Raw genomic sequence first — 27259 nt, forward strand, 5'->3', positions numbered from 1 at the left:
AAGGATGGCAGTGAGGGGGCCGGGTGGTGAGGGGTATAGCAACAGGAGAACCTCCAACCTTAAGATCTGTAAACCTTTCTAGGTTAAGACCAAAGGGTTTTGTTTTTGCAGGGAAGAGTAAGGCTAGAAAGAAAGGTGTAAGGAAGTGGGATGAAAGGGTGGCCTAACTAAATGTAGATCAGAGAATAATTTTAACATGCTACCAGCCTATTGGGGGGAGGTGCTTATGCAGGCCAAAGTTGAGGCACCTGGGGGAAGGAAAGAAGCTTAACCAAAGTTAACAAGCATTTTATTCTAATTAATCAACAGTTCAGCTAATCATTTATTAGGCAAAGAATGGGAGTTTGGAGGGTTCATGCCTGGCCTTGTCAACAAGAGTCATCTGAGAAACTTATCCAAGTCATTTAGGGAAGGGGGTTTCTTTGCTGTAAACTTTTTCCCAGAACACACAATGACCAGAGGGGAGATGGGTCTTAATCTTCCCTGTTTTCTAGGCAGCGCTTTTAACTAAATATCAGCATGGTCACTAAAAGAGTCCCAGGTGATGCTGCTGATTCCAGGACCTCAACTGGGGAACCAGTGCCTTAAAGATATCCCTTAAAGATTTGGGTCAGGCATTATGGCCTCTTTGTTGGAAACCCTTCTGAGCCCTTTCTGGCCAGGGTTTCTGCAGGTGTGTGTGTTTCCCACTCTTTGCCTCATTGTGGTTTTCAATAAGTGCTAATTTCACTTCTGGTGGTACCTGGGCATCGTGCCCACCTCATAGAAGACATGTTTTTTATTTAAAGCTAGATTTTTACTTCCCTGTGAAGACCTACACAAAGCTATTGTTGCCTCTATCAACATTTTATTTTCCATTCTTAAAATACCTAAGGAGTTTGATAATATGGCAAGCTTGGGTGTCACAATCTGTTCAAAATAAATCAAGAAGACTAACCTTTGCCCCTCTACCTTGCTATAAAGATTCTTTCTGCTCCAACTCTCACTTTTCCATCCTCTTGGGTAATTTTTAAGCAGTTTCATTTAAAAGTAGAGCTTGGAGTAAAAGAAGGGTCAAGAGGTTAAATTCAGTTTCATTTAATTCTGCATTTACGATTGTATCAGGCTGTTTCTCGGTATATCCTTTAGAGTGAAAAATTATTATTTTGTTATGAACATTATTATGTTCACCTTTTCTAATATATAAAGGTTTGTGCAGGCTACAGCAGTATCATTCACCTTTTGCTTTGGTCAAGTCAGTGTGTGCTGTCAGCTGATTACACTGCAAATCTAGCACCTTGTAAGTAAAGGTTGGAAACCCATGGGGAAGGCAGCTACATCCTCCCCAGCCAGGGGGCAGCATTGGGTAGGTTGAGACATGCCTAGCATCTCCTCTGTTTTGTAGGCTTCTGAGTCAGTTAAAAACTGGTGTGCTCACATGGAGCATTCTCCTTGACCTCCAGCTGTCTCTGGGTTTCTTACAGCTAGGAGGGATTGCAGCAAGCGTTTTGCAAATGAGGTGGAAATTGAGCAGATTTTCAAAAGTAAGGAGCTGGCAAGAGGCTGGGTTGCACATCCTTTTAGAAACTTGAAAACCATCAGAGAAGAAGCTGCAGAAGCATCTGGTCCAGGTGCTAGCCTCTCCTATAAGCTTCCTCAGTTGCACCAACTCCTTGAAATGACCTTAACCATGTGACCCCAGGAGCTTCATGCTGTGCCTCCAGCACAGCCTGTGTAGGATCTGAGACAGTTTTTATTCATTTGAACTAGGAAGACAACTTCACTGTCTTGCATGATGTTTCATTCTAAGCAGAATTAATTACAGAATGTTGAATGATGCTTTAGGAACCCATGCTATCAGAGAAAAAAATTCAACTTGATGCTAAGGAATTGGTGAGTGGGCTCACTGGGTTATGAATACTTAATATGAAGCAAAACCTAAAACCTGGATTTTAAAATATTCCCCTTAAAAAAGCCATTTGAATTTATGGGTTGTATTTCATCTGCCATTCCATATTTATAAGAAGGACCTTCATTTGCTAACCCTTTGATGGTGTTATTCCACCTCAGCATCAGAAAAATATTTACTGAATGCTCATTCCATGCACACTGATGTAGAAAATAGAAAGCCATCATGAAAAGCAGTGTGGTCTGATGTCTAGCTGGAAGGTACTTGTTAAAAATGCAAATTACAGCTGGGCGCAGTGGCGCATGCCTGTAATCCCAGCAGCTCGAGAGGCTGAGAAAGGAGGATCATGAATTCAAAACCAGCCTTAGCAAAAGAAACCCAGTGAGACCCTGGTCTCTAAATAAAATACAAAGTAGGGTCAGGGATGTGGCTTAGTGTGCAAGTGCCCCTGAATTCAATCCCCAGTACCCACTCAAAAAAAAAAAATGCATGTTACTACCCTTTCTTTCCAAACCTAAATACCTGAGATGGAGCCCAGTGATCTGGATTTTTGTTTTGTTTTATAAATTCTCCCTGAGATTCCTGATTATGTGAAAGTTTGAGAACCACTCATTTAAAGGAGAGTGTTTTAGTCAGCTTTTTCGTTGCTGTGACTAAAGGACCCAACTAGCCCAATTATAGAGGAGTAAAAGTTTATTTGAGGGCTCACAGTTTCAGAGGTCTTAGTCCATAGAAGGCCAACTCCATTCCTCAGGACTCAAGATAAGGCTGAACATCATAGTGGGAGAAGGTGGTGGAGAAAAGCAGCTCACATCATGGTGACCAGGAGGCAGACAGAGAGAGACTCCACTTGCCAGATACAGATATGTACCCAAAGCCATGCCCCAATTCCTACCTCCTCCAGCCATATCCTATCACTTCAGTTACCACTCAGTTAATCCCTATCAGGGGATTAAATCACTGATTGGGTCAAGACTCTCTCAACCCAATCATTTTTCCTCTGAACCGCCTTGCATTGTCTCACACATGAGCTTTTGGGGTACAACTCACATCCAAACCATAACAGGGAGGGAAATTATCATCTGGGAAGTTATCCCACATAAGGTCTGTGAACTTGAGTTTTAAATCAGTTATTAGTAGCAAAGATAAAATTTTAACCAAAAGGGCTGACCCACAGTGGTTATGGTCAGCAGACCTGGAGAAGTGACTGTAGAATTCTTGTTGCAAAAGCTATGCATTCTCAGAACGGCAAGATCAGAAACTATAATGGAGCAAACAGAAGGTAATTAAGAATAGCTTTATTACCACTTACCAGAGATAATAACTAAAAGTCAAGTCTGCTTTTAACACTACTTTTCTTTCCTTCTGAACTTCAGCCCTTTACACATGGAGCTGACTGGCATTTGTTTGCTGGTGAGTCATACAGAATGAGAAGATAGGATTGCTCATCTATAAGTTATTGAACTTGTATATGTTGGTCACTGAATGGAAATACTTGTTTTATAAAAATATGAAGAAAAATAATCTATGCTTTGAAAAACAACCTGCTTCCTAAAATTTTACTGCAAAACCAGTGAGTGAAATACGAGCACTGACATGTGTTGCTTACAGACAGGAAGAGCAAAAACCATGTTTTCTTCTCTAAGTGCTTCACACCTAGAGCCTCTTGTTGAGATGGTGGTGTCACAAGATGGCGGCACCTCTCTGGCACAGTACAGGTCCTCTGGGTATCCTGCACACCCACAGTGAGGGGCCTCAGCTGTGTGAGACATGTACCAAGAGAGGAGGCAACCTTTGTTGTTTCAAGCCATGGGGATTTGGGAGGTGGTTTGTTACCATGGTGTAGCTGGTCAGTCCTGAGGTTTCTGTTTCCTCTGTTCTACCAAATAATTGTGAGTATTTGTACTGTAGACTCCCTGGAAAGGCTTAGGAATCTATGAGTTACCAGATACCTCAGGTGGCATGACTATGGGGATGTAGCTGAAAAAAATAAGAGGATTATTTTTTTTTGAAAGGCAGTCAGGGGAGGCGTTAGACTTCCCCATGCCTTCTCCAGCCAGGGGTCTCTTCCTCCCCACAGGAGATCTGTGACTTCTATAAGGAAAGGGTAAACAAGAGGAGCATGACACTGGGGCTGCCAGCCACAGCTGAAAGTGGGAATGAAGTGCCTTGGGGGAACACAGAGCCTTGCAGTGGGACTGCAGGAATGTCATAGAATTCTGTGTACAAGGAATGAAAGAGCATTCTGCTGTCATGTGTAACTGATTCGAATGAATGAATGAATGAAAAAATAATGTCATAGAATTCTAAGTTGTCAGGCTTAGAACCACCCATCTGGAGCCCCCATCCCCCAGCAGATGAGAGTATTCCTCTCCAGGGAAATAGGTACAAGAGAAGGTCCCTGCAGAGAAGGATGCTGATGTCTGTGATTTCCTGGCCATCTGGATCCCCACCTGGTCCCCCTACACTGAAGGCTCCTTCCACGAATGGATCTTCCAGTAGGGTTTTTGGGGACTCACTCTCAAAGATGGATGGGACAGCCAAAGATCATCAGACATTTAAAGAATATCTCTTAACATGAAAGACATGTGGAAAAAGGCACTTGGAGAAATTAAGGCAGTTCTCAGAGCATGCAAGGACTATAATAAATCTTTTATAATTAATATCTTCAAAGATAGAACAAGCCAAGGGAGCCATTAAATTAGAGGAGGGTGCCATCTTTAAGAAATCCTTTCAAAAAAGGGAAGTCTTAAACTAAAAATTATGGTAGCAATCATTCAACATTAAAAAGAAAACTTCCGTTAGGATAGAAGACGAAATTGAAATCTTCAAGGCCATACAACAGTTAAGGCAAAAGATGGAAGTAGTAGAAACAGATTAAACAAAGGGGACATTAAGAAAAACTATTTCCTAGAGCCAAAGGACATGCCAACTTGTATACCTGACTAGAACAATGAAATAGGAAAGACAGAAATTTTAGAACAAAAGGATGAAAGGGAAGACCCTATAGGCTTTCAGAGAAGTAAAAACGAGTCACGTGATCAGGAATCAGGATGGCCATGGCCTTCTTCCAAGCCACAAGAGATCTTCCATGGTCTAATTTCTAATCAGCATGAAAGTAGAATAAAGAGGTTTTCCGACATTCAGGGTCCTGGAATTACTAAATTCTGTAGCCTTTCTCAGAAAACTGGTAAAGGATTGCTCTCCCCAAATGAGAGCATTAGCCAAGAAAAGAGCTAGGAGATCCAAGAAACAAGGAGCAACACCAAGGGAACCTCCAGGTGATGGGAAAGGAGACTCTAGGGTGAGGTCTGTGTAGAAGGCCATGGTAGCAACCTTTCCAGAGGTCTCTAAAGAGAATGGAACAGAGATATTTCCTGGTATGTGTGGATTGACTTACAAATGATTTTAGAAGAGTTTTGTATAAATTATTGATCAGAACATAGAAGACTAAGCAAGTTGAAAAACAATTATGTACCTCACTAAAAACAATTATTACAATAGAAATGCAGAACAGTCTGCATGTGGCTTAGTTGGGGAAATCACAGATGTAATCTTCAGAATGCAAATACTGAATATTGATTAACCAAAAATTATAATGAGGAGATGAGTAAATGTGTAGCATAAAAGAGGTAGATTGTAAACATTTATAGTAGAAGCTAAAAATAATGTCTAAAATTGAAAAATGAAGACAAGACACTATAAACTTGCTACTTATCAACATGGAAGTAAACATCAGAAGAAAGTGCTAGAAGCAATTGGGAGTGGGGAGTGGTAAAGTGCTTTGATTTTTACCATAAGCTGTAAAGCATTATTTGACTTACAGAACTATATTTGTGTATTTCTTTGCCTTAAATTACAAAGCTAAAAGAGTTGTAATCATTAAACAGAGATCACTCATCTTACAAAGAGATGATCTCATTTTACTATTTTCTTGAAGTAGAGAAACCAAATAGTTCTGCGTGTTGTGTGCACAGTTTGTAGGAAAGGACTGGTTTATTAACTGTGTTATGGTAAGATAAGTGTGCTGAGTTTTTCATTTTAATTTCATGCAGTGTTATCTGTTAAACATGCACACTCTCATTTGAATTACATTACATGCAGAAGAAAGAGAAAAGAAATTTTAAAAATAGGTCAAGGCAGAGCTGTGCCACTTAAGGTGAAGAACTGGAATTGGTAAGTGGATTTGCACCTTGATGATAAAGAACCTGAAGTGTTCTGAGGCCACGGCTTGCTCGTGTGCTTGGCGTTTGGAAACCACAGAACCTTCGTGGGAAGAATAGCAGCAGACGTACTAACTGCTGGGAGTAAAGTGTGCTGAGGTCAAGTGTAGATGCACTGATTCTCTGCAGATTTGAATAATTATGTAGGTTAATGGTCTTTACTTTAAAAGAAATGTTTTTGAGAGCCGCCTTTTACCAGGGTAGATTTAACAGTCAATTCTATAACTTAGAACTCACAGTAAAGTGTCACATCCCTGCCAATGGGGCATAATGCTCTATATAGCAAAACATAATTGTCAACAGCAATAAAAAAAATGAGCCATTTTTCTATGAGCTATGAGGACCTGAGGTGACGGGGCAAATGTTTTAAAGATGTATTGATCTTATGGCTGATTTCAAAATAAAGAGGCTTGGCCTTGAAATCTCATTTGAAGAGCAAGTGATTCACTTCAATCATGAACAAAAGGTGATAGGAGGATATTTGCCTTTGCTCTCTCCTCCTAGATTTAAAGTATTACCCCCAATGATCTTAGCTCACCTTTGGAGTTTCATCTGTCCATGCAGCACCAGGCAAACCCTGCTGCCTCTCAGGTGGCTCCCTCCTGTCCTCAGACCATTGCCATATCTGAATCACCAGAGCAGAACTTGTCCACTGATCTGCACACCAGAAGGCAAGCTCTCCAATGACTTTGTGCTCCGTGGAATTAAAAAAAAAAAAAAGTGATGGGAAAGATCAAAGCTGCAGTTTTTTCTCTTTGCCTGACCTCACTCCCAAGAGGAATCTTTCTCAACTTTTTAATGGATTGTCTACCAGACCATGTACATGTGAAACTGTGCCAAGAAACAATAAGACAAGCAAACAGAGAAGGAAATGGACAGTTTAGCCAGAGAGAATTTTATCACTTTCCAGTTAGATTTGCAACACACAGAGCCACAGTTTAGGTGTCTGATGAGCTCACTTAATAAGTGGAGCTCAAGAAATTGCCCGTGAGTCTTTAGAAAAATTGTATGCTCTTTCTCAACTGGGCACTCTGGATATTTCCTATGATAAGTGGACTGGAACTGCATCAGGGAGGAAGAGCAGGTACACAGAGAGGAACCGCTGTACCGTAGCCCATGCAGTTTCTTATGTAACCAGTTAAATCCTGGGGTCCAAGTAGTCCTGCAGAATTATGAAATGTGATTTGTCTATGTAGATGGTCATTAAAATGAAATTTATTCCCATTATCAGTATAATTGGCAACATGTTCTTAATGCAAAATGAATTTCTCAATCCATTTTTTTAAAAAAACAGTTTTTGCTGACTACTTTCTTGAGAGCAGCCATAAAAGAGGACCGTTTGTATTAGACAAAGACCTCCTCACTTTCCAAAGTCCAGCAGGCTGGTTTTCTCATGCTATTTCCCACATTGAGACAACAGACCTTCAACTCCCACCTGGTGTGCCTAGCTGACCTCTTCAGTGGGTCAAACACTGTCAGTGGGACACCAAAAAAATAAATAAGGCTTGGGGATAGGTTGAAGGAGCTTTGGGGCCAGGCTAAGCATTGTGGCCTCAGTTTCCCCAGATGGAATAGCTGAGAATAGACTTCATATGACCTCGGGTAATTATGAAATGTGATTTGTCTATAAACATAATCATCTTTAAAGTAAAACATGCCAGGGCTATTTCTGCTATCCAGACAGGTCTCCATCCCACACTGACTCCTCTCTGTCCCATTCCATTCCATGAAGTCAAGGCCTCCTTCCTTAAGCATGTGGATTCCAGGATTCCAACTTCCTATCTGGATCTCTGGAGGTTGAGTGTTGATATATATATATTTCTGAGACCCAGTCAAAATAAGAAACTATCAACTTAATCTGTGAGCTAGCAGTTTAACACTTTATTCTTTGGTATCCTATTTCCCACTTTTTTCACATGCATTAACCTATAGCCTCTGTAATTCATTGTCAGTTTACTCAGTGAAAAGCCAGTGTTCCATCCTATTCCGACACTTCTCTCAGAACACATAGCACAAATGTGATGCCCAGTATCCTCACATGTAAATCTTTGCTTTATAGTTGGCCTGCTACAATTAATTGCCTTCAGGTGGTTACCTGCCTTCCTCTTGGGTTTCAGCTTCCTCCACAGTAAAATGAGTTATTGGATTTCCTTCTCCAGATAATTATGAGAGAAAATGGCTTTGCAGTTGTTGAGTCCTCTGTGGTAATGTGAAATAAGAATCACAAGTTTGGTGTGTGAGTTACCTAAGGAGTCAAAGCTCACTTACCATTCGGGGTTGGTCAGTGGCAAACTGAATAGGAGTGTCCTTAATGTTCCTAAGTGTCCTTACTTTCTCTGGGCTAGTGTCCCTGGCACTCAGGTCCTTACCATGCTGCCTGTCCTGGTCATGCATTCTGATGACCCTGGTTTCTGGCTTCAGGCTTAAAGAACTGTCACCAGCCTTTTAGTTCAGGGCTAGTCTAATTAAATCAAACTAACCTGCTAGTTAGTGATGATAGCAACACGTACAACCCCCTTCAGAAAACATTTTTTACTGACATCTTACACCCCATTCCAGAGACCAACCCAGAAAATCATTTGAGGCAGGAAATCACTTTAGCACTAACACTTCTTAGTCAGAAACCAGCCACTGTCTTGCTAGGAGGGTAGGAGTTAGCCTCAGAATCGAGGGAAATGGGGGCCCAAGTTAACACCTGCCCTGATCATGTAGTCTTTTATACCTGCTCTTTGTTTTTTTTTTTTTTTTAATTTTGAGAAAGATGAAGTAAGGAGAGTGGAGGAAAAACCCTGGCTTCATCTAGAGCTTGGAGTCCTTGATGACACTCCTTCCCTGCCCTGAATTCAGCATGCAGCCAACATGGATTTTTCTTTTCTTTTTACTATTGCTAGGAGACTGTTGACCAAGGTCAAGTACACATACTAATTCATTAAGACTTATTAGTAGCTTCTTATCCTATTGACCTTAATGGTCGTGTTGTCAAGCTTACAAGGGCAACTGAAAAGAACTGCCTTGCTGCCTGAGGATTCCATTTTTGTGAAGGCTTCCTGTTGAGGTTTTCTGCACTGAGAGGTTTGCTCTTGTGGATCTACACTGGCTCGTGGAGTGGCCAGCCAGAACTTTTCCAGAACTTTTCCAGGATCTGGACAGCAAGGGATGGGGTTGAAATGGGATCTGAAGTCTGGTAAATAGATTGAGGATGTCTGCGTGTTCTCTTGGAGCCTGGTTTCCCCAGCTGGATCAGTTCCTGACTGATGTATTCTTAGGAAGGAGAGCGATGGTATTACAATAGTTAACTCCATTCTGTGAGTATTTGTGGCCTAAAGAAGACTAGACCCCAAGCATCCTTACCTCAGATTGTTCTCCTAACATGCTATGCAAAAATATACAACCCAGCACTGGCTCTAAAACCAACTTTGCTCTCTTATATGGTTCAAACTGCTTAGAAAAAGGGGACAGACAGACCTTCTAGTTCAACATCCCAGAAGCTTATGAAGAAGCATAATCTTAGAGGCACATGATCTTCTGCCAGGACAGCAGAAGTGGGCTCCAGTGTATTCTGCCAAGCAAACCTCAGAAAAGGATGGGAAGCCACTCCTTAGACAAGTGAATGGAATCAGAGATATGTATCTGCCATGCAAAAAAACCACAAAGCTTTTGAATTGAGCCCAATCACTTTGAGCTTAAGCACCTGCTATTTAAGGCCTAGGGTCTGTCCAAAAAGCTACAATGTTCCTCATTTTTCTAGGTAACTAGATTTATAACTAGTGTTCCCAAACACAAATTTAAAGTCCATCTTACAATGTATCATCCACTCATACAAGTATTTTTAAAATTTTCCCTGTACATAAGGCATGGTATAAGATCCCAGGAGTACAGCAGTGTCACCCAAAGGCTCTGCCCGTGCAGTGTACAGTCCACACCAGTCCTTCTCAGAGTTGTAGCAAGACCATTAAGCCTCCTCTGCTCTTGAGGCTTTCATATGAATCCTCATGTCATGTCTTTTTTTTTTTTTTTTTTTATTGTTGGTCGTTCAAAACCTTACACAGTTCTTAATACATCATATTTCACAGTTTGATTCAAGCGGGTTATGAACTCCCAAATTTACCCCGTATACAGATTGCTGTATCACATCAGTTACCCTTCCATTGATCATGTCATGTCTTAATCATCTACTGTCATATAACAAATTGCCCTCAATCATACCAGCATCAAGCAATGCACACTAATTATCTCAGTCTTTCTTCGGGGTCTCTCAGAGGCTGCAGTTGGGATGTTAGGTGGCCCGTTGACATCTTAAGGCTTTTGTAGGGGAAGGTCTGCTTTCAAGTGCACAGGCTTATTGGCAGGATTCAGTTCCTCTCAAGACAGTTGGGCAACAGCCTCATTCCCCATTGATTATTGGCCAGAGGCATCCTCAGACCTTGGCCACATGGGCTCTCTCCCACAGCTTGCTTAATAAAGTATGCAAGCCAAGGAGGCCTGAGTCTAATGACAAGAAGAAACTCACCGTCCTTTTAACCCAACTGCAGAGCAACATCCCATGGCTTTTGCTGTATTTTATTGCTTCAACGAATAACTGACCCATGCTTCCTCCCCAGGGAGGGGATTATGCAAGATTGTACATACCAGGAGGTAGAGATATTGGGGGACCATCTGAGAAGTCTGCCTCCCATATTTGGTATCTGTCATTAGCTTGTGCCAGCAAAGAGCTGCTGGGCTTAAAACCTAAGGGCACATCAGCTTCTGGCCTTGACTTCCACCACAGCCAGCGGTTTTCAGCTCTCAGGCTGTATGTGTTCTGTCTCTGGCTGACAAGTAGGCACGTCTGCAGATCCCACAGTGACTGATGGAGAATGAAGCCAAAGTGGTATAAAGGGGAAGGTATGTGTAAGCCAGCACAAAAGTGGGACGAGGGCTACACCAGAGAACACTGGGACTAGGGAGAGCTGTGGAAATGAAAAAGAGGAGATGCTCTCCTGAAAAACTAGGCATGCCCACAGTGAATTGTTCTCAAGGGGCTACCAGTAGCCAGAAAGTCCACTGTAAAACCTCGTGGTTACAGCAGCTTTTCAACCAGTTTGCTGGTAATCTCCCTAGATTTTGGGGATGGAGATAACCTGGGCCACCAGGCATGTTTCCTTTAACCCTGTGCAGCCTCCCCTGGGCTCCAGTTGATGTAGTATATTGTACAAACATTATCATTGCTTTGTGTGTCAAGATGTAAAAAAATAAAAAATAAAAATACAAAGCCCAGAATCAAGGAGTATTGCTGGTGCTGGGGGTGCCATTCAGAGAGAAGAGGCCTTGAGGCTGTCTGTTTTGGTGCCCTGATCTCTCCCTCGGCTATGCGTCTTCTCCTTAATGTTCCCCTCTCAGCCGCCTTCTTGCTACTGCAGTTTACCATCACAGACGCTATCCATTATTGATGAGGCATGGAGAAGGTGGTGGTGAATAATTAAGTAGGCTTCAGGTGCAGAATGAACATTAAAGGGAAGGAAAAATGAAAACAAAAAAGCCAGGGGAAGAATTTGGAGTTCTCTTGTGCCAATAGGGTGCTATGTGTAGATGCTTTCTATACCTTTTCCAGAAGGCCGAGCATTTGTTTTTGTTTTCTTATAATCTAGTGATTTTTAAATCTTGTGTGAACTGGTCACTTGCAGCTAATAACTGGAAAAGTTACAGGCTTTCCATGGTAGCCATGAAACCTCTAATAGCCTCAGAGGCCCTCATCTGAATGGCTCCTGAATCCAAACCAAAGCAATTTTCAAGAGTGATAATAGAGATGTGGCTTTGCCATGAGCAAGGAAGAGTTAAATGGTAGGAAGTGTTCAGTCTAGACATATGAGAATCGAGATGCAAAGATTTTCTCTCTTTTAAATTATTAATGGAAAGAAAAATTGTTTCAGGAGATGCCCAGTGCTGTTAACTAGGAAGGAATATGTCCTACAATGCTATTTTAAAAGGGCTTTCTCGAGTGGTAGCTGTAAGAATTGCATCAGACAGGCCTGAGTTATAGTAAGTGCAATCTAACTGCCAGCAAGAGTGGTCAGAAGCCCAAGTACAATGAGGGAGAGGGGGGAATGGCCAAAGAAGCCCTCTCTCTATTTCCCACTTTGGCTTGCAGAGCTTGTCCACAGCATAAGAAACCAGGTAGCAGGGGTAGATTTTCCAGCTGTAAATTGGTTCAGATCCTTTAGGTCTCTTTTTTCTACCATTTGACCCCATCACAAGTACATTAAATAAATAGGTAAACTCAGAGAGACCTGCCAGCAAGTCTGAGAGAGCTTAGTAAGAAAGAAATGCGAAGTCATCTTCCCGTTGCCATGAAAGGCCCTGGGAGCCTCCCTCTGGCCTCTTGCTTGGCTCAACGCTGCACTACTAGTTTGGTTTCCATGAGCTCCATCCAGCTCAGTTCTGCCCGGCCTTGTCTTGACAGTACTGTTGTCTGTTCTGGACCAGTTGTTGTGGTTCAGCTCTTGAACCCAATTTGGGATTATCTGTTGGTTTGATTGAAACCATACTGACACTGGGACAGCTCTTTTATGTGCCACTGGCTTTTCATAGCCCTCTTTCTTTGCATTGCAGCATGAGACAGTCAGTAAATCTGAAGAGGGGTGAAGGTCCACTTCAGCATCTGGTGCCCCCTGCCAAAGCCCCTGCTACTGGCTTGCCAGTGTTCTCTGAGCTCCCCTCATGTGCCCAGGTGCAGTCTGATATAGGGCCCCAGAGAACCTTTTCCTGCTCCCACTCTTTCCTTCCTCCTGAGCTGGATGCTTGCTTCTTCACAGGTTCTATAAACGTAGCAGAGTTTGGGGTGTGTGAAAGTTACTGGTAGCACCTCAGAGCTGAGTTTATTTCCCCCAGAAATAGTAGGTGCCACTGCCAGAGGGGGTAGGCCAGCTCTTCTCAAAAACATCACCTGATTATGCTCCACCAGTGACGTACAACAGCCTCGACCGCTTGGGCGCTGAGAGGTTAATGTGGAGCTTTGGACTCCCCAATAAATCATCACATCTCCTGTTACCAGTTGCATTATTGACTCGGGCACTTAACACCACTGGAAACAATCCACCAAACGGGCACTTAGGTCAGGAGTTAGCCTCAGCTCACAAGTGGATGTACTAGAGCTAATCCAGCTGCCCAAACAGCTTCCAGAAAGATGGAAAACTTTTGGATGTACCAGTTGGAGTGTCATGAAGGAGAGGTACGTGCCTCCTCAGGCTTTACAATGTTACTGCTTTGCTTTTAGTTCTTAATCTCATCCTGTTAGGTCATAAGCTGTTCTCTGCCTTTTCCTGGAGAATAGGAATAAGTGAGCAAAGCAGGATGGAGGGAATGTAACCAGCTTTGCCTGCAGCATGGGCATGCAGGCAACCTGGAGGGGGAAGAGGCCTTTTGGTCACTCAGCAAGGTGCTTAGACGGTGTGTTCTTTGCTGTCTCCATCATGGCTGCAATCTGAGTCTCCACATTCTAACAAGTGAGTGACTTTGAATGCCACAGCCTCTCATTCCATGCTGTGTTGCATCTTTTGCTTCTGTGGTGTTAATGAAAATGAGTGTCCATTAGTGCCCTGTGTATAAGGAACTGCTTTGCCAGTAAGTGAGGTAATGGGTATAATGTGTCCTTGTACAGTGCCTGACACAGTAAACTCTTTGAAAATCATAGCTGCCACTGTTCTTTGCAGGTATTGTGCTATTGCAGCAAATCATGTGCTCTTGGTTGCATCTCTCAAGATGGATTAAAACTGAATTTGGTTTTTTTCCTTCCACTGAGCTTAGGCCCTGGGAATAAAAGTATGGGAAGATAACCAAGGAATGAATGGTCCTGAAAGGGGAACTGAATGAATGGCTCCCTCATTTGTCCAAATTGTGATGCATTTCAAACAAATACAGTGAGGCTGTTTCAAAGTGGGGCAAGGTAATCCCTGTTTGTGGATCAGCTTTATCAGATGTTAAAAGGGTTCATCCTTACACAGGTGACTCTGGTTTATAGTTAACTGGATATTTTTTTTTTGTCTTTGAGAACAGAGGCTTATAACCCTTATGATGGTGATATAATGAATTATTTGTGTGGCCTCCATGATGAAATTGGCAACTAAGTAGAGCGCTTCCTGGCAAGGCTCTCTGCAGCTCCACGTTGTTCAGGTCTTTTCCTTGCAGCTTTTACACAGGTTAATGGACTTGGGGCTGGGAATGGGAGAGCTTTGCCTATGGGGGGAGAGAGAACAGAAATGGGTAGAATAGTTTAACTGACAGTTATCTCAAAATATTCCACTGGTATTAATTGAATCCCTTATAAATGTATATATAAAACTCTTTATTAAGCTTAGGCTATTATCATTTTAATGACATAATTATGCCCCTACAATGTGCCTATACTAACTTTCCTACTTCACCACATTAAGGAAATACAAGTATGCACTGATAATATAGTTTGAATTGAGAGTGAATAATTATAGAATTCTTAACCAGTTTAAACTTTCAGACATGGAAATATATCTTGAGGTAAGAAAAAAAACAATCATTTATTGGGGAGTTAATAATTCTAATGTGAAATAAGGTTAATTAAAATAATATAGATCCTCGAAGGAAAAAATGTACATTCATTTGAGAAAGAAATGGGGGGTAAAAGCCAGATAAAGCAATAAGTATTAAACAAAAAGCTATTAAGGAAACTGGAACTCAAAGCCCCACATAGTCTCAAAACAATGTTCACCAGAAAAACTAGGGCTTGAGACATGGCCTGCCCTAAGTAACCACACCTTCGAAATCCTATCTGAAAAAGAAGTGGAATTAGAACATTCCAGTTGGAAAGGAATGGAATGGCCAGGTGCTCTGCACAGTGTATATGAAATGCCACCTTTGAGAAGGCTTGTTCCCTCCATCATACCCACCATTCCACTAATCCTGTAGGAATGCACTTTTTGCAAGAGAGAGGAGACATACCGTGATCAAGGAGCAGGGAAGAAAACACAGAGATGCACAAGGATACCAAGAACCACAAGAACACAGAAGTACAGTGTGGAATGTGTGCTCAGAACCGACTTTGTTACCTGTTTTTCATTTCCTCCTCCTTCTGGTATAAGATAGGTATCTGTGCCTCTTTCCATCCAGCACATGTATTGAACTCCTATTGTATATTTTATGAGGGGCTCTGTATTGGACACTTTGAAAGGAAACATGTAAATTAATCATAAACCCTGCCTTCATGGTGCTTATTAAAATGGTACAATTAAAATCTATAATTTAGTATTACAGTTTTATAAAATACAAGGGAGAGAGTGATGACTAGCAGAAAGGTGCAGATGAGGTGCTTGCAAGCAGTTCTTCCAGGAGCGGGGATTCCTGTCACTTAGGAGACTTGGGAAGACTGTGTGAAAGAGTAATTTTTGGAATGAACCTTTGGAAGCTCATGGACATAGGAAATTCAAAAAAGAGCAAAAACAAAGCCACTCAGCAGAAACATGCAAGTTATATGCTGGAGGGGGAAAAACCATTCATTTTTTTCTTGATCACAAAGGATAAACAAAAGTGGAGGGGAAGCAATAAAGGAATTAAGACCAACTCTGGGAGGTCCTTCAGTGACAGACTAGCCTAGAGTTTATTCTGCAAGCAGTGGAAGGACTAGAAATTTTTGAATTGAGGATGTTTTGCTCAGAGCTTGTTTAAAACTATGTTTTAAATTACAGTAAATAGGTGCTTAGCAAGAGACCTCTTGTACTAAACTCATAAACGCTTAGTCCAAGTCTCATGTGGTACTGTAGGCTGCTTGGTCACTTAAAAAAAAAAAGAAGAAAGAAAACCAAACACCTTATTCTCAAGTTCTATGAGTTGTTCCGTGTGTAAAATTAGTAAATATCTAAGTCCCATTTGGAAATACCAAAACTATAACATTTTAAAATATTCTCTGACCCTTCATTATAATGATTTTTGGTCAGCACATGCCCTTGGAGAAAAGGAACAGCATTCACTGGAACTTGTCAGGTTGAAGGATTTTACATTCTTCTCATCATTTTTAAATGTCTCATATGTGCTGCTGGGTTCTTTCACCAGGTGTCCTAATTAGCAGTATATCAAGGTCATGCCTGAGTTTGGTTATAAATTAACAATAGGATAGGGTAGATGCATGTGATTCTCTTTTTTAATCAGTCACTGTAATAGCATCACTCTCAACTCTTATATCCCCAAATGGCTTCTTGCACTGGAGACTGGGGAAATGCCAGAAGTTGCACACAGCCATGGTACACATCCCCCCAGCTTTAGCCAGTAATGAGCTGTTTACACCAACATGCTATCAAGAGTGTTGAGGTCTGTGAGTTAATAGAGAGTCTTTGTAGTATGATTTTATAGAGCCTTCTGTGTTCTTTTTAATTTTTATCCATGAATGAAATTCTAATGAGGATGGAAACCAGATGATGAGGAAACTATCCCCATGGGTGTGTGTCCGCCTTGTGAGCCATCTTCCAGAGGGCCGAAATAATTTTTGTAAAGTTGAGACCCTAAGAGACGGCTAACATTTGTGGAGTGTTTTGTAGTACCCAGGCACTGAGCTGTTGTGTTATTACCAATCAGTCCTCACATCAGTCCCAGGAGGTGGATAGTAACTGTTCTCCCCATTTCTCAGGAAGGATGAGAGAAGATGATCTACCTGCCTCAGGCTCAAAGCTGTAAGTGACAGAGGCAGAATTCAGAGTCTACTCTGCCAGAGGCCAGGACTTGAGCATTTAACCACTTCACTGTCCTGAAACACAAGAGGCAAGTTTAGGTCACAATATGAGATCAAAATAGCAAAGTCTCTTTCAAGGGAGAAATGTCACTTATGATCCCTGTAATCACACTGTGTTATTGAAAATGGACCCTAATCTTGGAAAGTGAATCAAGGTGGGTTTAAAGACTTAATGTCTTAGGAATTGATTGCTGTTTACTTCAGCCAATCAATAGCCTTTGTGCTGGAGTTCTCTGGGTCCCACACATTGTGACTGGGACACTGTAACGGTGGCCTCCCTCCAAATGTGTTTGGGCCCGTCATGGTAACTTTTGCATCACATTTTAACCACAGGGTGGAGTGTTCTAAAGATTCCCTGCATAAATGGACATTCAAACAATGACTTGACATTAATTCACTTAAAATGAGGACCAGAGTTTCATAGTATGGGGAAGAAGGGATCCAATTAGAACTTCAACTTGAAAAAAAACCCTGAAAATTATAAATATAACCTTTGCTTATTTTTTATGAAAAACAGCTAGGTTAGAATTTCTAACTATATACAGATTCTTAGAACAGAGTAGTTGTGTTGATTTGCCGGGGGTTATCATATTTAAAAAAAAAAAACATTGAATCTTACAATAAAATAGCCTTCTTCAATTCACATGCAACTTTTGCAGCATGATCAGAAAAGGTCTTTTCAGTTATAAAGCAGAATATTTCAGCAAAAGTCTGTAGGGGCTGAATCAGTTTTTCTAAGGGCCTCTTTTAATGATTTGATATTCCAGTTACTCTCTTGCAGAGTACTTCTATTTCATCATTCACATTCATCTCTTTGTCTCAGTCCATTTTCCACTTTGATATAACAAATACCACAGACTGGATAATTTATGAAGAGTAGAAGTTTATTTGCCTTACAGTTCTGGAGGCTGGGAAATCCAAGACCATGGTACTGACATCTGTTGAGGTCCTGCACTGTGTCATAACGTGGCAGAAGGCAAGAGAGCGAGTGGGAGACAGATAAGGGAAGAGGGCTGAACCCTCTTTTTTTTTTATAACTTACTCTACTCCCACAGTAGCAGCCTTAGTCCATTGGTGGGGTCAGTGGCCTCTGATCCCCACATAAATTCCCATCTCTCAACATGATTACATGGGGGATTAAGTTTCTAGTGCATGGACTTTGGGATATATTCAAACCATAGCACTCTTTTTTCTTTTAACTTTTCCATTCTAATTTTATATGAAAAATATCAAGTAGAATTTTAGGAGTAATCATAATCTTTAATTTTACAAAAGATCCCGGTAAGAATGTTGACCCCAATCCTTCCCAGCTGAGCAGTGTTAATTTTCCAAGGATGATACAGTGTCCTGGATGATGATTTCTATTTGATGACAGCACAGTGTTCTTAAGATCATCAACATTGTATTCTTGGGTGCTATATGTTTTACTGAGACAACATTTGTACATCTTCATTACAAGATGTGTGATACATTATGTGTGATAGCAAATCAGGGTAATAAGCATTTACATCATGACCATTAATCATTTTATGTGGTGGGAATTTTACATTCTTCTCAACGTTTTTAAATGTATCATAGACAGTTTTAACAAATAGGCACTCCACTGTATGAAAGGACCAGAAGTGATTCCTCCCCTCTGTGTTTGGTTCCCCTCCTCCCTGACCTTCCCAGTCTATAGTAACCCCTATGCTGTTCTGTTCTTCTACAAGGTTGACTTGATGTTTTCCACAACTGAGTGAGAACATGTGATATTTGTCTTTCTGTGTCTGACTAGTTTCACTTAATGAAATGTTTCATCCGTGTTGCTACAAATGGTTGGATTTTATTCTTTTATGGCCAAATAGTAGTCCATTATGTAAAGATACCACATTTTCTTTATCCCCTAAAGGGCATCTGGGTTGCCTCCATTGTTTTGGCTCTTGTGAAAAGTGCTGCAATAAACTTGGGAGTGCAAGTATCTTTTTAATATAATGATGTCATCTCCTTTGGGTATATACCCTAGTGGAATAACTAGATCAGACAGTAGTCCTAGTTTTCATTTTTTTTGATCTATCTTCATACTCTTTTCCCTAGTGGCTATACTAATTTACATTCTCACCATCAGTAAATACGAGTTCCAGCTTCCTTGCCAGTGTTTGTTATTTTTGGTCTTTTTAATAACAGCCATTCTAACTAGGATGATATCTCATTATAGTTTTGATTTACATTTCTCTAATGATTAGTGGAATTGAGTATTTTTTCATGAACTTGTTGGTCATTTGTAGGTCATCCTTTGAGAAGTGTTTAGTTCTTTTTTTATTGTTTTGCATTTTTATGAGTCCAGAAGTGTTTGGCTCTTCAGCCCATTTTTTAATTAGATTTTTTTGGGAGGTTCCATTTTGGTTTTTTTTTTTTTTTGAGTTCTTTATATATTCTGGAAGTCAGTCTCTTGTCAGATGCATAATTTGCACATATTTTCTTCCATTCTGTAGCATGTCTCTTAGTTCTGTTGATTATTTTCTTCGCTGTGCAAAAGCTTCCTAATTTGATATAATCCCATTTGTCAATTTTTCACTTTCATTGCCTATGCCTTTGGGATCCTATCTAAAAATCGATTTCTTATACCAATGTCTTAAAATGTTTCTCCTGTGTCTTCTTGTAGTAATTTCAGGTTTAAAGATTTAGGTTTTTGATCCATTTTTAGTTGATTTTTGTGTACAGTGAGAGGAAGGATCTAGTTCCATTCTTCTGCATGTGCATGTACAATTTTACCAGGACCATTTATTGAAGACTTTCCTTTCTCCACTATATGTTCTCGATTCCTTTATCAAAAATCTTTGAATGAGCATGGGTTAACTTTGGGACTCTAAATTCTGTGCCACTGGTCTCTTTGTCTGTTATATGTCAGGAGCATGTTGTTATTTATTACAACTTTACAGAATATTTTGAAGTCAGGTATTGTGATGCCTCCTGCATCCTGTCTCTCACCACCACCCCTCAGGATTACTTTGAATATTCTGGGTCTTTTGGGTTCCATATTCATTTTAGAACTTTTTTTTCTATTTCTATGGGAAAAAGTCATTGGTATTTTAATGGAAGTTGCCCTGAACCATACATTGCATTGGGTACTATCATTTTAACAAAATTGATTCTTCCAATCTGTGAACATGGGATATCTTTCCATTTTTTGTGTGTCCTTTATAATTACTTTCATCAATGTTTTATACTTTTCCTTTTAGAGATCTTTCACTTCCTTGGGTAAGTTCACTCCTAAATATTTTTTGTAGCTGTTATGAATGGGATTGCTAGTTTTTGCAAGTTACTTTTGTTTCCTCCAATTTTACTGAATTCATTTATAAGTTTGAACAAGTTTTTGTGGAGTATTTAGATTTTTCTATGTGTATAATCATGTCATATGCAAACACTGATAATTTAGTTGTTTCTTTTCCGATTTAGATGCCTAATTGCCCTCACTAAGTCTTCTAGTACTATATTAAATAAGAGTGTAACAGTAAACATTTTGTCTTTTTCCCTGTACCCAGAGGAAACGCTTTCATCCTTTCCCCATTTGGTAAGATAAGGCTGTGGGTTTTTCATATGTATGAACTTTAGTATTTTGCAGTCAATTCCTCTCTTCCAATTTGTTGAGAGTTTTTATCATGAATGGATGCTGAATCTATCAAAGGCTTTTTCTACATCTATTAAAACGATCACGTGGTTTTTGTCCTTTGTATTATGTTTATTGATTCACATATGTTGAACCATCCTTGCATGCCTGAGATGAATCCCACCTAATCAAGGTCTATGGCCTTTTTGATGTTCTGTTGGATTTGATTCTTAATGAGAATTTTTGTATTTGTGTTCATCAGTGATATAGGTCTGTAGTTTTCTTATTGTACCTTTGGTTTTGGTTTGAGGGTAATACTGGCCTCATGAAAGGAATGCAACCGAGTTCCTTCCACTTCAATTTTTTGGTATAGTGTAAGAAGAAAAATTTTTAAAAAGAATTAGAATTAGTTCTTTAAATATTTTGAAGGATTTATTATTTGTAAAGTCCATTAGTCCTGGCCTTTTTTTTTTTTTTTTTTTTTTTAAGAGTGAGTGAGAGAGAGGGGGACAGAGAGAGAGAGAGAGAGAGAATTTTAACATTTATTTAGTTTTTCTTAGTTCTCGGCGGACACAACATCTTTGTTGGTATGTGGTGCTGCTGAGGATCGAACCCGGGCCGCACGCATGCTAGGCGAGCGCGCTACCGCTTGAGCCACATCCCCAGCCCCCAATCCTGGCCTTTTTTAAGATGGGAAATTTTTAATTATTGCTTCATTCTCATTACTCATTATTGGTCTGTTTCTTCTTGATTTAATTTCTAGATTATATGTGTTTGGGAATTTATCCATTTCTTCTAGGTTTTCCAGTCTAGGTTTTCCAGTTTTTTAGCACAGTATGGTTCAGAGTGGTTTCTTATGATCATCTGTATTTCTGTGGTATTAGTTTTAATGTCTTTTTCATCTCTGATTTTGTTTGGGTCTCTTCCCCTTTTTTCTTGGTTAGTCCAGCTAAAAGTTTATCAGTTTTGTTTATCCTTTCAAAAGCCAATTCTTTTCTCTTTTAATATTTTTTTTAGTTGTCAATGACCTTTATTTTATTTTATATGCACTGCTAAGAATCAAACCCAGGGCCTCACACATGCTAGGCAAGTGCTCTACCCTAGCCCTCAAAAGATAATTCTTTATTTTATTGATCTTTTGTAATTTTTACTGAGTTTTGGGAAGGAGGGTTGTTGTTGTTATTGTTATTTGTATTTGGGGGTTGAACCCAGTACCCACCCCAGCCCTTTCTATCTTTTATTTTGACACAAATTTTCATTTCATTGCAGAGGCTGATCTCCCTTCCTCAGCCTCCAAGTAGCTGAGATCATAGTCATTAGCCACCATTCCCAGCTGGTTTGTTTGCTGTTTAGTTTTGATTTTATTTATTTATGCTCTGATTTTATTATTTGTTTTCTTCTACTAACTTTGTGTTTGGTTTTTTTCTTATTCTTCTAAATCCTTGAGGTACATTGTTTGGTCTTTTGAGATCTTTCTGGGTTTTTTTCCATGTATGCATGTTATGATTTAGATATGAGGTATTCCCCAAAAGCTCATATGTGAGACAATGCAAGGATTTCAGAGGTGACGTGATTAGGTATGAGGGATGAACCCTAATCAGTGGATTAAGCAACTGATATGAATTAACTGGCTGGTAACTATAGGCAGGTAGGGTGTGGCTAGAGGAGGTAGGTCACTGGGTTGTGCCTTTAGGGTTTATATTTTGTCCTGGTGATCAAAACACTCTCTCTGCTTCCTGATTGCTATGTTCTGAGCTGCTTTCCTCCTCCACACCCTTCTGCCATGATGTTCTGCCTCCCCTCAGCCCCAGAGAAATGGAGTCAGATATTTATGGGATGAGACTTCGAAAACTGTGAGCACCAAATAAACATTTCCTCCTCTAATTGTTCTTGACAGGTCTTTTAGTCTCAGTGACAAAAAAAAAAATGACTAAAATGATACCTTTATTGCTATGAGCTTCCCTCTCAGCACTGCTTTTGCTGTGTCCCATAAATCTTGGTATGTTGTGCTGTCATTTTTATTAGTTTCTAGAATTTTTTATATCTTTTATTTCATTACCAATTAGTCAATTAGGAACATAATATTCAGTTTTCATGTATTTGTATACTTTCCATTCTTGTTGATTTATAGTTTTAATCCATTGTGATCTAAGAAGATAAATTATGTGATTTCACTTTTTTGAGACAGGGCCTTCCTAAGTTGCTTGGGCTGGCCTCAAACTTGTGATCCTCCTGCTTTAGCTTCCTGAGTAGCTGGGATTATAGGCATGTACCACCTCACATGGCTTTAGTTTTTTAAACTATAGAGACTTACTTGTGGTCTGATATATGATATGTTGTGCAGAATACTCCAGGTGCTGATGAGGAGAACATGTATTCTGCTGCTGTTGGATGAAATGTTCTATAAATGCCTGTTAGGTCCATTTGGTGTAGTGTGGGTAGGCTCAGATGTTTCTTTGTTGATTTTCTGTCCAGTTGACCTGTCTATTGAAGAAAGTGGGGTATTGAAATTATCCAACTATTATTTTATTAGAGTCAATCTATTGTATTATTGTATTAGAGTCAATCTCTAATCTGGGGCTGGGAGGTCCAAAGTAAGCACCTTCTTTAGAGCAGAGGAGTGACTTTCAGACACGTTGGTTCCCTAAAGCTTGTAAGTACCATGGAATTCTCTTGAAGTTACGACTGCCAGTCTGCTGCTATGGCCAGAGTTGCTGGAACTTTCCTGTGTGCCTTTGGCCCAATAGCATCAGGTTCCTCAATTCCAACTGGGAAGCCCTTGAAGTCGGGAATGTCTTTAAATCTAATAATATTTGCTTTATGTATTTGAGTGATCCCATGATGGATGTATATATACTTACAATTGTTATATCTTCTTGCCAAATAAATCCTTTCATCTATCTATATATGCCTTCTTTGTCTCTTTTTGTAAACTTTTTTAATTTAAAGTTTACTTTAGTTAATATGAATGTAGTTATTCCTGCTCATTTAAATTCAAACTTTAAACTTTATCTTTCCCTTCACTTTGGGTCTCTGTGTTGCTTTTAAGTGAAGTGAGTTACTTGTATGCAGCATATAGCTGTGTTTTTGTTATTGTTGTTGTTGTTGTTTGGTTTTATATCCATTCATCCAGTCTCTGACTGGTAAATTTAATCCACTTACATTCAGGGTTATTATTGATAAATATAACTTTATTCTGCAATTAATTGTATTCGCCTTACTTTGTATATTTTTTGTTCCTTTCAACCTCTTTTGTTATTTATTTTTGTGATTTGGGTATTTTTCTGTGATGCTAAGGTTTGATTCTCTTTATATTTTGTGTATCTATTTGTCAGTGAGTTTTGTATATCCATGTGTTGTCCAATGATAGTTATCACTTTTTTATTTCTAATATTGGAATCCATTGAGCATTTCTTATAGGGATGATCTGGTGGTGATGAATTCCCTCAGTTTCTGCTTATTTGGCAAAGACTTTTATCTTAAAAGATAACTTTGCTGGGTAAAATATTCATAATTGGCTGGTTTTGTTTTGTTTATTTTCTTTCACTATTTTGAATATATCAACTCATTCTTTCCTGATTTAAAAGGTTCTTCTGAGAAATCTGTAAGTTTCATGGGCCTTCTCTTATATGTGACTTAATCTTTTTCTGTTTTAAGATTCTTTTTTTGTCTTGTATTTCTGATATTTTGAGCATAACTTGTCTTAGTTAAGGTTTGTTTGGGTTAAATCTAGTTGGGGTCCTTGGTTTTCTCTTTGAAGATTTTGAAAGTTTACAGCTGTTATTTCACAAAGTATATTTTCAGTGCTTTGCCCTTTTTATTCAACTTCTAGAATTCCCATAGGAATGTGAATGTTTGGTCCCTTGTTGGGGTCCCAAAAGACTCATAGGCTTTCTTCATTCTTTTTATTTTTTTATCTTTGGTTTGACTGGGTTAATTCAAAAGACCTATCTTCAAATTCCAAAATTCATTATTCTGCTTCTTGTATTTTGTTGTGGAAGCTCTCTATTTTATTTTCAATTTCACTGATTGAAACTTTTACTTCCAAGATTTCTAATAGGTTCTGTTTTATGAGTTGTCTTTTCCTGAATTATTTTTCTTGTTTCTTTGATATCCACACAGTTTGGGTAATGTTTTTTGTTTCCAATTTTATGAAGTAGATTTTGTAAGAAAAGAGCTTTTTGTTTAAATGAGATATAGGATATTGGCTGGATAGGTTTGGTAATAGGAGAATTCAAAAGCATAGTCCCTGTGTAATTTCTTCATCTTTGATTGATGTCAGCAGTGTCTGGGAGTAAAAATCTAGACTGCATTATTTCATCAAGGTAATTGTATGACTTTGCAATGAACACAGACTTCCAAGGGTGTATCTCCAGGCTTCACAGAATTCAGCCCTGATGGCACTGGGGATTGTGGGGCAGCTGACACAGTTTTAGTGGTATCAGATATGAGGAATGCTGTCTCCAGGTTTCTCAGGACAAGCCCAGGTATGCCAAGGGTTGTGGCACCAGGCACCACAGTTCTTGAGTCAAAGGCCGTGAAGACTTTTTCCCAGTATTCACAGGATGAATAAGGAAGATGTCTGGGCCTGTGGGACCAGCAGCCACAAGTCTGGAGCCACAGGATCTGGAAATTTATATATATATATATAATGCATATAAAGCTCTAGTGAGGACAAGACTTGTGGCCATTGATTCTTGTAGTCTGTGAACTGAAAAACACAGATGGGACTTTCTCCTTGTCTCCAGAGCCAAGCATGAGTGAGGCCAAGGCTTTTTGCACCTGCAGTTGTCATTCTAAGGCTATGGGCTGGGAAGATCTTTCCTAGATCCTGCCAGCTCAGTGCATGTGTTGGTCATTGGAACCAATGGTTGCTGCATTCCTGGGGCTCAGCTGGGAGCTTTCCCTGATGCTGATGTCCAGCTGTGGGTAAAGTCAGGTTTTGCAATAGTGGCACAGTCCAAGGCTATAGGGAGGAACGGGAATCTTCTTTAAATCCCACCAGGGAAACACAGGTGGGGGTTGGTTCACTGGCCCTTTTGTTCCTGGATCTGAGGGGCCTGGCCAAGTACTTTTCCAACTCCTGATGCACAGGCAAAAGTGAAGCTGGAATGTTGCAGCAGTGGCAGTCCCAAAAGTGTGGTCTGGGGAGCAGGTTCTCCAGAGTTATGCAAGACAAGTATGGGTGGGTCTCGGCTTGTGACCATGACACCACTGGTTCTGAAACCGCAGGACACTGGGGAGGCTTCTTCTGCCCAGTGAGTCATATACTGGCAAAGGCATCTGGTACAGTTCAATGTTCAGCTGCAGCCCCTTGGCCAAGATGGCATCTATCAGGGACTCTTAAAGCTTGAGTTCTGGGGCTGGGGGAGGTCCAAAGTGAGCATCTTCTTTAGAGCAGAGGAGTTACTTTCAGACCCATTGGTTCCCTAAAGCTTGTAAGTACCATGGAATTCTCTTGTAGTTACGACTGCCAGTCTGCTGCTGTGGCCAGAGTTGCTGGAACTCTCCTTTGTGCCTTTGGCCAATAGCATCAGGTTCATTTCCAACTGGGAAGCCCTTGAAGTCAGGAATGGCTTTGTTCTTCTGAGTTGCCTGAGTGTCCATGCTATTTAGTATTACTGTCAGTTTGCTGATTTCCAAAGTTCTTCCTCTTTCACTGTCCTCAAAAAATAGTTTCTTCTCTGCTGCTTTGTCTCTGTGGCAGTCATGCTCAGAGCACTTCTGTTCAGCCCTCTTGGCTCCCTCTGCCACAGCATTACCTGGTAATGCCAACTTCTCCACTGTCAGTAGCTATTTAAGCAGTTTTCCAGCTTTGCCTTCTCCAACTTTATGGAATTTTGGTACCTATTTATTATTACTTATTTTTGTACTATTTATACTACTCTCAACTTGGCTGTTTCTGTTTTTATATTTTTGTATTGTTTTGACCTTGTAATGCCAGGTAGTCCTAACAGTCAATAGGAGACCAGTTGACCAAGACCTGGCTCAGACAGATGTTAGCATGGGGGAGGGCTTTTCAGATGGACACCAGCATTGTAAGAAGTCAGCTCATTTGTGAGTGTTTTTGTGTCATTATGACGTTTGTTTTCCTGTAGGGACTGAGACAGTGATCACTGTCGGCAGAGGACACCTTGTATTTGTAACCTGTGGGTCTCCCCTGCTACACTGGGAGCTCCCTGGGGTCAGGCAGGGATGTGACAGGCAGACCTGTCAGGACTTCAGTGTTGGATGACTAAGTGAATGGCCTGGGGAGAGCTCACTTTTATGGCTTTTGACTAGAACGTCCCCACAAGTCCCTCAAGATCTCTGTCCATCTTGCCAAATCACAGCTTTGCTCTTGGAAACCCTGCCCCAGTCCTTGGTCCTTTCTTGGAGAAGCAGGGTCCATTATCCACTAGAAAAGGGCAGGGCCCTCTACCTCTAGCTTTGGTGTATTATCATTATCATCCCGTTCACTCTTCAGATGGTTATTTTTCTTTTCCCCATCCGATTTCAAAGGGTGAGAAGGATTAAGGGAAAGGGAAAGAGGCCATAGCAAAACCTCAATCCCTCACTCCTTTAGATCATCAACTCGGGAAACAGTTCTGAAGTCCCCGTATCAGGCCTCTTTAGTGAGGACAACAGGCCAATGACTCAACAAAAAATCAGTTCCTGGGCAGAGAATAGAGCTTTTTCAAGCCTTTGTGATCCTGGATGAGGCTCCAGACACTTCCCCATCTACCCTCAGTCTGGTCCCTGGCTGCCCAGCCGGAGCCTTGCTATTCCTCCTCCCTCCCATCTCCCTTGTTGAGAACTGTACAATGTTCAGGATTCAGCAGAAGTTTCGCCTT

At 40.4% G+C, this 27259-nt stretch overlaps 1 protein-coding gene across 4 annotated transcripts in view; it reads left to right on the forward strand.

Annotated features, from left to right (window-relative positions):
- Positions 1 to 27259, forward strand: part of Apba1 (amyloid beta precursor protein binding family A member 1) — a 198299-nt gene that overhangs the window by 128388 nt on the left and 42652 nt on the right. The window lies entirely within an intron of this gene.

The sequence above is a fragment of the Ictidomys tridecemlineatus genome, chromosome 4, assembly GCF_052094955.1.
Source record: "Ictidomys tridecemlineatus isolate mIctTri1 chromosome 4, mIctTri1.hap1, whole genome shotgun sequence".
In the NCBI taxonomy this organism is placed as follows: Eukaryota; Metazoa; Chordata; class Mammalia; order Rodentia; family Sciuridae; genus Ictidomys; species Ictidomys tridecemlineatus.